General features: G+C 33.2%; 1 long non-coding RNA gene across 1 annotated transcript in view; it reads right to left on the minus strand.

Moving 5' to 3' along the window:
• Positions 1–8,084: 8,084 nt before the first annotated feature.
• Positions 8,085–8,953, minus strand: part of LOC115297068 — a 27,960-nt gene continuing 27,091 nt past the window's right edge. The window contains exon 3 of the long non-coding RNA XR_003911248.1: positions 8,085–8,259. This is a non-coding gene — a long non-coding RNA (uncharacterized LOC115297068). The remainder of the gene's footprint in view (positions 8,260–8,953) is intronic.

An 8,953-nucleotide genomic window follows, 5' to 3' on the forward strand; every position in this document is an offset into this window, starting at 1 on the left:
TTTGACAAAAGTTAATTCAAACTTCATTGTGGACTTAAATGTAAAATTTAAAACTAAAATTTCTAGAAGAAAACATATGATATAATCTAGGTAACTTTGTGATTATGAGTTTTTAGATACAACACCAAAAGCACTAAAATTAGGTAAGATGTACATTACCAAAATAAGAACTATAATATCTGACAAAATTGCCAACTTCATAAGTAAAGGTATTAGTATTTGTTTAAGTCACTCAGATGGCATTAAGATTAGTGCTTATTTTATCACAGTAATTAATAACAGCTTACATACATACTTTTATGGATACAATACTTTAAAATATTTCTTGTCTTTGATGTGTAAAGCAGTTTTGTTAGTTGGCTAGAGAAGGGTAAACTTTATTGCAATCAGATGGAGAGAGGAAACAGACTCAAAATTACTTATTTCTATATTTCAATATAGAAGTTTAAATTTCATTTCTGCAATCTTCTAACCATGATATCTTGGGCAAGTTATTTAACTTTTCCAGGGCTATTCTTTCTTATCAATAAAATAGGTATAATAAAAATAGCCACTTCATCGTATTAGGAAGATTTATTGCATTAAAGAAAAAAAGACTCAGAATAGTGCCCCAAGTCTATTAAGAATTTAACTATTATTAGTTATTACTTCATTGCTTTTGAAAATAATTTATAAAATTCTAAGAGTAATCAGAGACCACTCAGGTCCAATAAACATTTTATATATAAGGTTCACTGCTGCTATCAAGCTAAACACCCAACTTTTTGAAGATCAGCTATTTTTCTGTTGATGAACAGTTTGTTAGTCATGGTTCTGGTCCTGAGAAAACATACATGCTTACCTTTCCCTCCCTAAGAAACCTAATATCACCCTAGTAGCTACTGTATAGTCACATACAGATAATTGAAATCTTGTACAAAAATTCTTGTTTGGAGTTCCCAAATTCTAGGCATGTCTGTGATTCAGTTTGGTCAATTACTACTTTTCTCTTCATACTATCAAAATACAAACACTTATTCTGTAGCCCAATGAGTGAACTAAGCGTGAACTCTTGATGAAGACTCTTTCATGATAGTGATTAATGGGCTGCAAGGATTTTGAAATAAAAACCTGAAACCACAAACTAGTCATACAGTTGGCTAAATATTTTGTTTGGGTGCTCACACCCAACCTACAGATAACCTTGTGTTGACCCTGTATTCCAAACCAGGAAGGAAGGGCTGGGGTTTTCAAGAGGGAGATTTGTGGTTTGGGTTTGGTCTGTCTATAAAAAGGGCTGTGGTGCAAGGTCTTAACGAAGTTCATCTTCCAAGTCTCTAGACAGACGGAGCACAAGGTTCTCACAGAAGAAAGTTGTGACAGCTGGAATTTGGCATCCACAGTCTCTCAGAGCAGGCTGCTGATCCCAGACTGATAGTTTTAAAACCCTAAAACAAGCCTGTTACCATTCTTGAAATTTGTTTCAGCAGGCGCCAGAGAGGAATGTTAGTGTCCCTCATTGCTAGTCAAGAGTCTCAGACTAGCATAATTCTTAAGAACTTCTGGGGTCTTGGCTCCGTCCTCTTTCAGAGATTATATTTCCCAGTTGGTGGCAGGACACTGGAAAGACCACATGTTTTGTTTAAACACGTGGAATGAGTGGTAAGATCAGACAGAGCCCTTAAGGCAAATGTCAAAAGGCCATCACCATATAAGAGAACTAAGCAAAATGCACTAGAGATAGGCAATTTCTCTGAATCTCGGGGAAGTAGCTTTTTAGTTCTTTAGGAGAAGAAAAAATATCTGTTTTCTAGGTTTAGATAAAAATTGTCTCACTTGTATTTATTGTGCTTCTCATGCAAAAGAAAGAAAATGTACAGGCGCTGTTCATTTTTTGAATATAAAAATATTGTAGCTAATAAATGGTCTTTGATTTGCCTTTTAATATTCTACTTTGTCTTTTGTCTTAGTACTAAATTATTACTTCTATACAAAAAGACAGACTATTAAAGAATACCAAACTTAAACTACTCTAAGGTGAGGAGTATAATTTGATTAAATTGTGGTTGGTAAAAAATTAAAGACTATGTAATATTTATGCAAACATATGCAATTTTGCCTAAATATTTCAAATCTTTGTTCTGTCACTTATTAGTGTAATCTTTGGTGAGCCTCCAAACCTCTAGAAGATTAAGTTTCTTACAATAAAATAAAGAATAATAATTAAGTTATGTGTAGTTATGAGAATTTATTGACTAAATATGAGAATATATTTTGAAAACAATAAAATGATATAAAAGTAACATTATGTATGATAATCTATACCCATGTTTATTCATTTAAATCCTTAAAATTCATCGTTACTTATAAAATAGATTTAAAAATTGTAATATTGATAGGCAATTTAAATCAAAAGTTTCATTTCTATTTTAAATAACACAATTATGTAGGAAAAGAAAACAAAACAAAAAACCCTAAAAACATGAAGAGTTAAACAAGGCCAGTTAGTATTAGGAGAACTATAGTGACTACCTTTTAGAAGCAGAAAGGGTCAAGGGCCCCTGGGTGGCTCAGTCAGTTAAGTGTCCAACTTTGGCTCAGGTCATGATCTCATGGTTTGTGGGTTCAAGCCCTACATCAGGCTGTGCTGACAGCTCAGAGCCTGGAGTCTGCGTCAAATTCTGTGTCTGCCTCTCTCTCTCTCTCTCTTTGCCCCTCCCCCTCTCATGCTCTGTCTCTGTCTCTTAAAAAATAAATAAACACTAAAATTTTTTTTTTTAAAGCTGAAAGGGTCAGCCAAGACCTACTTCTGGGACCACAGGACTTCAACTTGTCCCAAATGTCCTGGGAAGGAACTCTAGCCTCAAAATTTAGATATAATTTTCAAAGTCATCATTTTTTTTCAGTGATATACAGACTGTCAGTGTGGATGAATTCATAAGGAGTGTTTGCAGGATGAGAAAAAATAAACACACACACACACACACACACACACACACACACACACACACACATACAATGACATTCATGAGAAGACCCACCACCCTTCTCTGGAAGGGAAGGAAGTGCTTAGAAAAATTAACACTACCCAAACCTAGGAAGGAATACCTAACAAATCAGAAAAAGAATCTAGAATGAAAGGTTTTTCTGACACTAAGTTTCCAACAAGGAAGATATAATTATGTATGGGTCATCCTGTCAATGGTACAGAGAAATCAAATAAAGGAAAACAGGAAAATGTATATAGTCAAGTGGCCAGTAATTAAATTGTATGAGCAGCTTCAATGGCATGATGAGAAAATGGTCTATGGTCAGTTGAGGTACAAAGGCACAAAGAGCAAGGAAGGATGTGGAGGCTTCAACTATGAATCATCCCATATTTGCTGCTTTAAGCTAAGAGGCACTGATGGGGACTATATCCTTAGATACATGAAGGATAAAGTAAAGGCACAAGATTGGAAGCAGGATCACTACTGAAACAAATTCCCTCAGAGGCTGAGAGGGTGAAATGGGTACCATTTGATTTGGGCTAAAGAGAGAAAGGATAGAAGGAGACCAGGGTAGCATAGACAGGGAGTTTTTCAGTTTGGGAATTGGAAATAAATTGAGCATCATTATCTCATACATGAAATGCTCATCTTTAGTATACTGCTATATTATATTTAGCATATTACCACAGAGTTCAATGCAATAAAAAAACTTTAGTTATTCATTTTTATAGTAAATATTGGCCAATATATTATTGCAAAGATAAAAAGAAAAAGATGCTGGCAAGGATGTGGAGAAAAGGAATATTTGTGCACTGTTAGTAGGATTATCGATTGGCACAGGCACTATGGAATATCCTCAAACAATTAAAGATAGAACTACCATATGATCCAGCAATCCCACTACTGAAAATATACCCAAAGGAAACAAAAACACCAACTAAAGAAGATGTCTGGGTGCACCTGGATGGCTAAGTAGGTTAAGCATCCACCTCAATTTCGGTTCAGGTCACCATCTCATGGGTTGTGGGCCTGACCCCCTTGTTGAGCTCTGCACTGACAGCCTGGGCCTGCTTGGGATTTTCTCTCCTTGTCTCTCTGCCGGTCTCCTTCTTGCTTTCTCTGTCTCTTTCTCAAAATAAATAAATAAACTTAAAAAAATGTTCTAGTACTTCTAGGCCCATTGCATGTCTGTATAAATTTAAAAAAGAAAAAACCCTGCACCTCCATGCCTATAGTAGGATCATTTACAATAGCCCAGATATGAAGCAACCTTAGTGTCCAGAATGAGTGAATAGATAAAGAAGTTGTGGGATTTTAGATAAATGATAGATAAGATAGATAGATAGATAGATAGATAGATAGATGATAGATAGATGATAGATAGATAGATAGATGATAGATAGATGATAGATGATAGATAGCACATTATTCAGCCATAAAAAAGAGAAAATCCTACCATCTGTAATATGAATGGGCCTTGAAAGTATTATGCTAGGTGAAATAATTCAGATTGAAAAAGATAAATACTATATAATTTCACTTGTATATAGAATCTAAAAAAAAAAGTTATGCAAAAATAGATCAGACATGTGGTTGACAGAGGTTGGGGTGAAGAGGAGGGAAAATTGGAGGAAGTTAGTCCAAAAATGAAAATTTCCAGTTTTAAGATAAACAAGTACTAGGGACATAATATACTACATGGCGACCGTAGTTAACACTGCTGTATGGTATATAGGAAAGTTGTTAAGAGGAAATCATAAGAGATCTCATCTCAAGGGGACTTTTTTTCTTCTTTATATTGTATCCATGTGCAATGATGGATATTAGCTGAAAATATTGTGATACTCATTTCAAAATATATGTAAATGAAACTGTCATGCTGTACACCTTAAATCGTGATGTGTGTTAATTACTTCTCAGTAAAACTAAAAAAAATTAAATAAAACTATGTTAATATATATGTGTATTAACATATATATTGGCCAAAAGAGGTTCATAAGCAAAATACTATAAACAGTTATTTTTTCATGCATTCATTTGTTCAATAAATGTATCACAAGTCTAGCAAGTGTCAGAAACTTTGTTTCTACACAGGGCACAAGATAAAAAGTGATATTTAGTTTCAACCTTAAGGATTATAACTAAATGTGCAATGACATGGTTTGACTATAAGGATTCTTAAATATCACAATGGACTCCTTGTGAGAAAATCGAGTATTTTATAACTGTCTGAAAAATATTGTGCTTACTGTTTTGTCTAAGACTAATATTTAAGCATGAAGCTGTCACCCGGGTGAGGCTAGACAATATGTCTTATCCAGGGAATGAATCGCAAATAGTTCTGGGACATTCTAGATGATGAAATTGAATCTTATGTGGCATAAAATTGGTCTTACAAATTTAAAAGCAGGAAAGAATCTAAGTCTCCAATATTTTTTCTAGTGTGCTAAATCTCACAAAACAGTAAATAAAAATTGTTTTTATACTCTTCATCAATATTTAGTAATATAAGATGTTAACACTTCACTTAAGTTTACTTGGGTTGAGACATTTTTATTGAAAAATGATTCCGACTTTTGGGAAGATATTTTAAATATTCAAGAGCTTGTGTGTGTGTGTGCATGTGTGGGGGGGGTGTATGTGAGACAGAGAGAGAGAGAGAAAAGCCATTATAAAAACTTTAAACCCAGAGAACACTGAAATCCAGCAAGTACATATATAATATTAAATTTCAAGAACTTAGGATTTGCTTTTATATGTATTTACTGGATATATTTATTTAGCATTATTTGTTAATAGTAAAACTGTAACTCATGAATTACTTTTAGATAACTTTAGGTCCACTCTGACTTTCCATTAAAAAACACACACCAAAAAATGTAAATGAAAACATGGAATTTAATAAGTTATCCCATGAGATATATATTACATACAGGCACCTATACAACATAGAAATTTAAAAATCTATAAAGAAACTAGATGTTTTAAATTAACCTGAAATTAATATTTAATAGCAGACATATACTTTTGAAAAAATGATCAGGTCCCCAATGTCTTAACCTTGACCTTTATGTGAACATTTACAGTTGTAGAATTGTCTTTTGTCTCCTATTTCTCTCCCTCTTAAGAGCTATATTCAGAACTCTCTGGGAGGTTATAGCACAGTGTAAAAGAGATATTCACTGTATATATAATTTAATGGACACACAGATAAGATATATACAGATGTATACACAAATACATATATCTGTATATATCTGTGTGTGAATGGTGTGTGTGTGTGTGTGTGTGTGTGTGTATATATATATACATTTGAGTATGTATATACATTATACACACGAGTAGCTACCATGCAATTCCATTTGTTTCTCTCATTGTATTTTTCACTGTGTTTTAGTATGAGTAAGATAGATTTGATACTGCAGAATAGATTAGGTAGCCAGAGAAGTGAGCTATTCATTTCAATACTGTTTTCAATAGAAGATCTGCTGTCTGGAGTATAGTCACTAATACAGTGTACAATAACTAACAACTGACATTATGATATAATTTTCTTATGATGTTGGAATTCCTAGCATGAAAAGCATTTTATCTACAATTGTTCTCAATCATCCTTTTGAAAAAAATTATTTCCTCAAGCAAGAAGATAAACCATCTGCATCCAAGGTTTATCAAGTTCTAGTGAACAACTCATGATAAAAGAACTTAATTGCATAGTTTTAAGCTACATTTAAAAAATTTTAAGAAGTCAAAATCCTTTTTTCAATTCCAATGTATTTCATTACTGATAGAAAACGCACATAGGGACAAAAGAAACATATAGCTGTTTTTTACAATTTTTGCACTGCCAAGAAAAAGCAATTTATCTTTAGTTTTCCTTGGTGAACTTGGGTACTTTCTCACCCCTATGACCCTGTGGAAAGTGTGTTTTCCTCTTTCATATTCACTGCACATACAACTAATAGAAGACATTATGGATGCTTATAAGTGAGTATTTAAGTTATTTGGAATTTGCACTTGCTTTTTATGCATCTATTATGTATAAGATAAATAATATATAAGTCACTGGCAATGATGCAATAGGAGCAATTCTCTGAAAATTAAAAAAAGATTAATGTTTATTTACTTTTGAGAGAAAGAGACAGAGCATGAGCAGGGGAGGGGCAGAGAGAGGGAGACACAGAATCCCAAGCAGGCTCCAGGCTCTGAGGTGTCAGCACAGAGCTGGACGTGGGGATTGAACTCATGAGTTGACCTGAGCCAAAGTCAGATGCTCAACCAACTGAGCCCCACAAGCCCCCCAAATTACCTGAAATTTTAAGAATGATTAGAAGCTATCATAGACAAACAATCTTCCCAAATCACTGAGATGCCTTAATGCACAGAACAGTGTCATAGCTAATCATCAACAGATATTAGTTAAATAAGTAAAGAATAGTGTATTTATTTAATATGTGTATATGTATAGGCAAGGAGTATTATAAAAGTTTTAATTAATTTAAAGAAAATAAAGAAAATAAAATTATATTTAAGATTAAACTGACTCATTAGAAAAGCGCATTAACCAACACATTCAGTGTAAGGATATAACAGACCTATCTGTGCATAATTCAGTAATATTTCTTGAGGGTAAAACAAAAATGACATTTCTACTATTAAATGTAGCACAGAAACTCTGGACTTGAAATGTAGGAAAATATATCTAACAGTTTAAAGAACAAAAACACTCAAGACTAATAAGTGACTTTGAGAAATTTCTATGGAAGAAAAATAATATTTTTTGTTGTTCTACCTCACAAATGTTGGAGACTATCAGTCCAGAACACTATATAGGTAAGTTGATTTTTGGAAGGTTGAGTGATTAATTAGAGATATCAGGGGAAAAACTTAGGAGTGCTCATTTGAAATTTCTTCAATGGTGACCAAAAAAACTTGGAATCATTTAAAGTTTGACCAGGCAACATTGTCAAGATAGCTTGAAAAAATACACTTCTGGGAAAAAGGTAATGTGAATAAGTGCTTCCTTTTCCAACATCTATGATAATAAATAATAATTAAAAATATGCTAGGGAATAAAAGAAACATTTTGGTCTTTAAGAAAAGTGAAGTGGATTTTTCATGCATATAAATTACAGCCTACAAGATACTTTTGGTAGTTGCCTGAACTCTTTCAACTCACTGGAAGCCACTTCACATTATCTCTCTTCCACTGAATGCAGCTCCCCAAGGTGCCCATGTAGCAGAACTTCAGAACGACTTGCTTGCTCAGTCCATAGGCCTTGATAATGGCCTTGATAATCAAAGAAAGCAAAGCAAACAGTGAATAAGTAAATACATATATATTATTTCCTCTAGTAAATATTGTTTTATATATATGTGTATCTATATTAGGACAGCATTAGCCTACCTTGAAATATTGAACTTCAGCTACATACGGTATGAACACCATTAAAGTGTTTAATAACAAAAAAGAAATGGATGTATACCAATTTGAAGAAGTGTAAAAAAAAAAATTCCCTGGAGACCTTTCCAACAAGGGAAGTCAGAAACAGACTATGTTGCCATAAATAATCCAAGTAAAATCGACAGTCTCCTTGGATCTATAATTGATGTGAGGCAAAGCAGAAAGCGGGGGAGCCTTTCAAAAGAAAAACTTTAAATCACTCATTTTGCATCATATTTGCAATTAACTCAATTTTTGAAATTGTATGTTCCTCACAAATGGCACATGAAAATAAGTATATATTTGCATTTCAGTCATTCAAAAGATTTATAAAAATGATTCACTCAACAAATCAAAGGGTTTTATTTTCTTTTCACCACACCAGACTTTTAAAAAGACAGAATGATACAATATATTACTTGTTCATAGGCTACAACACAGCCTGCTTAATACCTTTCCTTAAATTCCACCTCTATACTACAATATGCTTGAGGTCCATGCAAAAAAGTAGCTACCTTTTATGTAGGAAATGGATGATTAA

This window comes from Suricata suricatta, chromosome 7 (assembly GCF_006229205.1).
Source record: "Suricata suricatta isolate VVHF042 chromosome 7, meerkat_22Aug2017_6uvM2_HiC, whole genome shotgun sequence".
NCBI classification, from domain to species: domain Eukaryota; kingdom Metazoa; phylum Chordata; class Mammalia; order Carnivora; family Herpestidae; genus Suricata; species Suricata suricatta.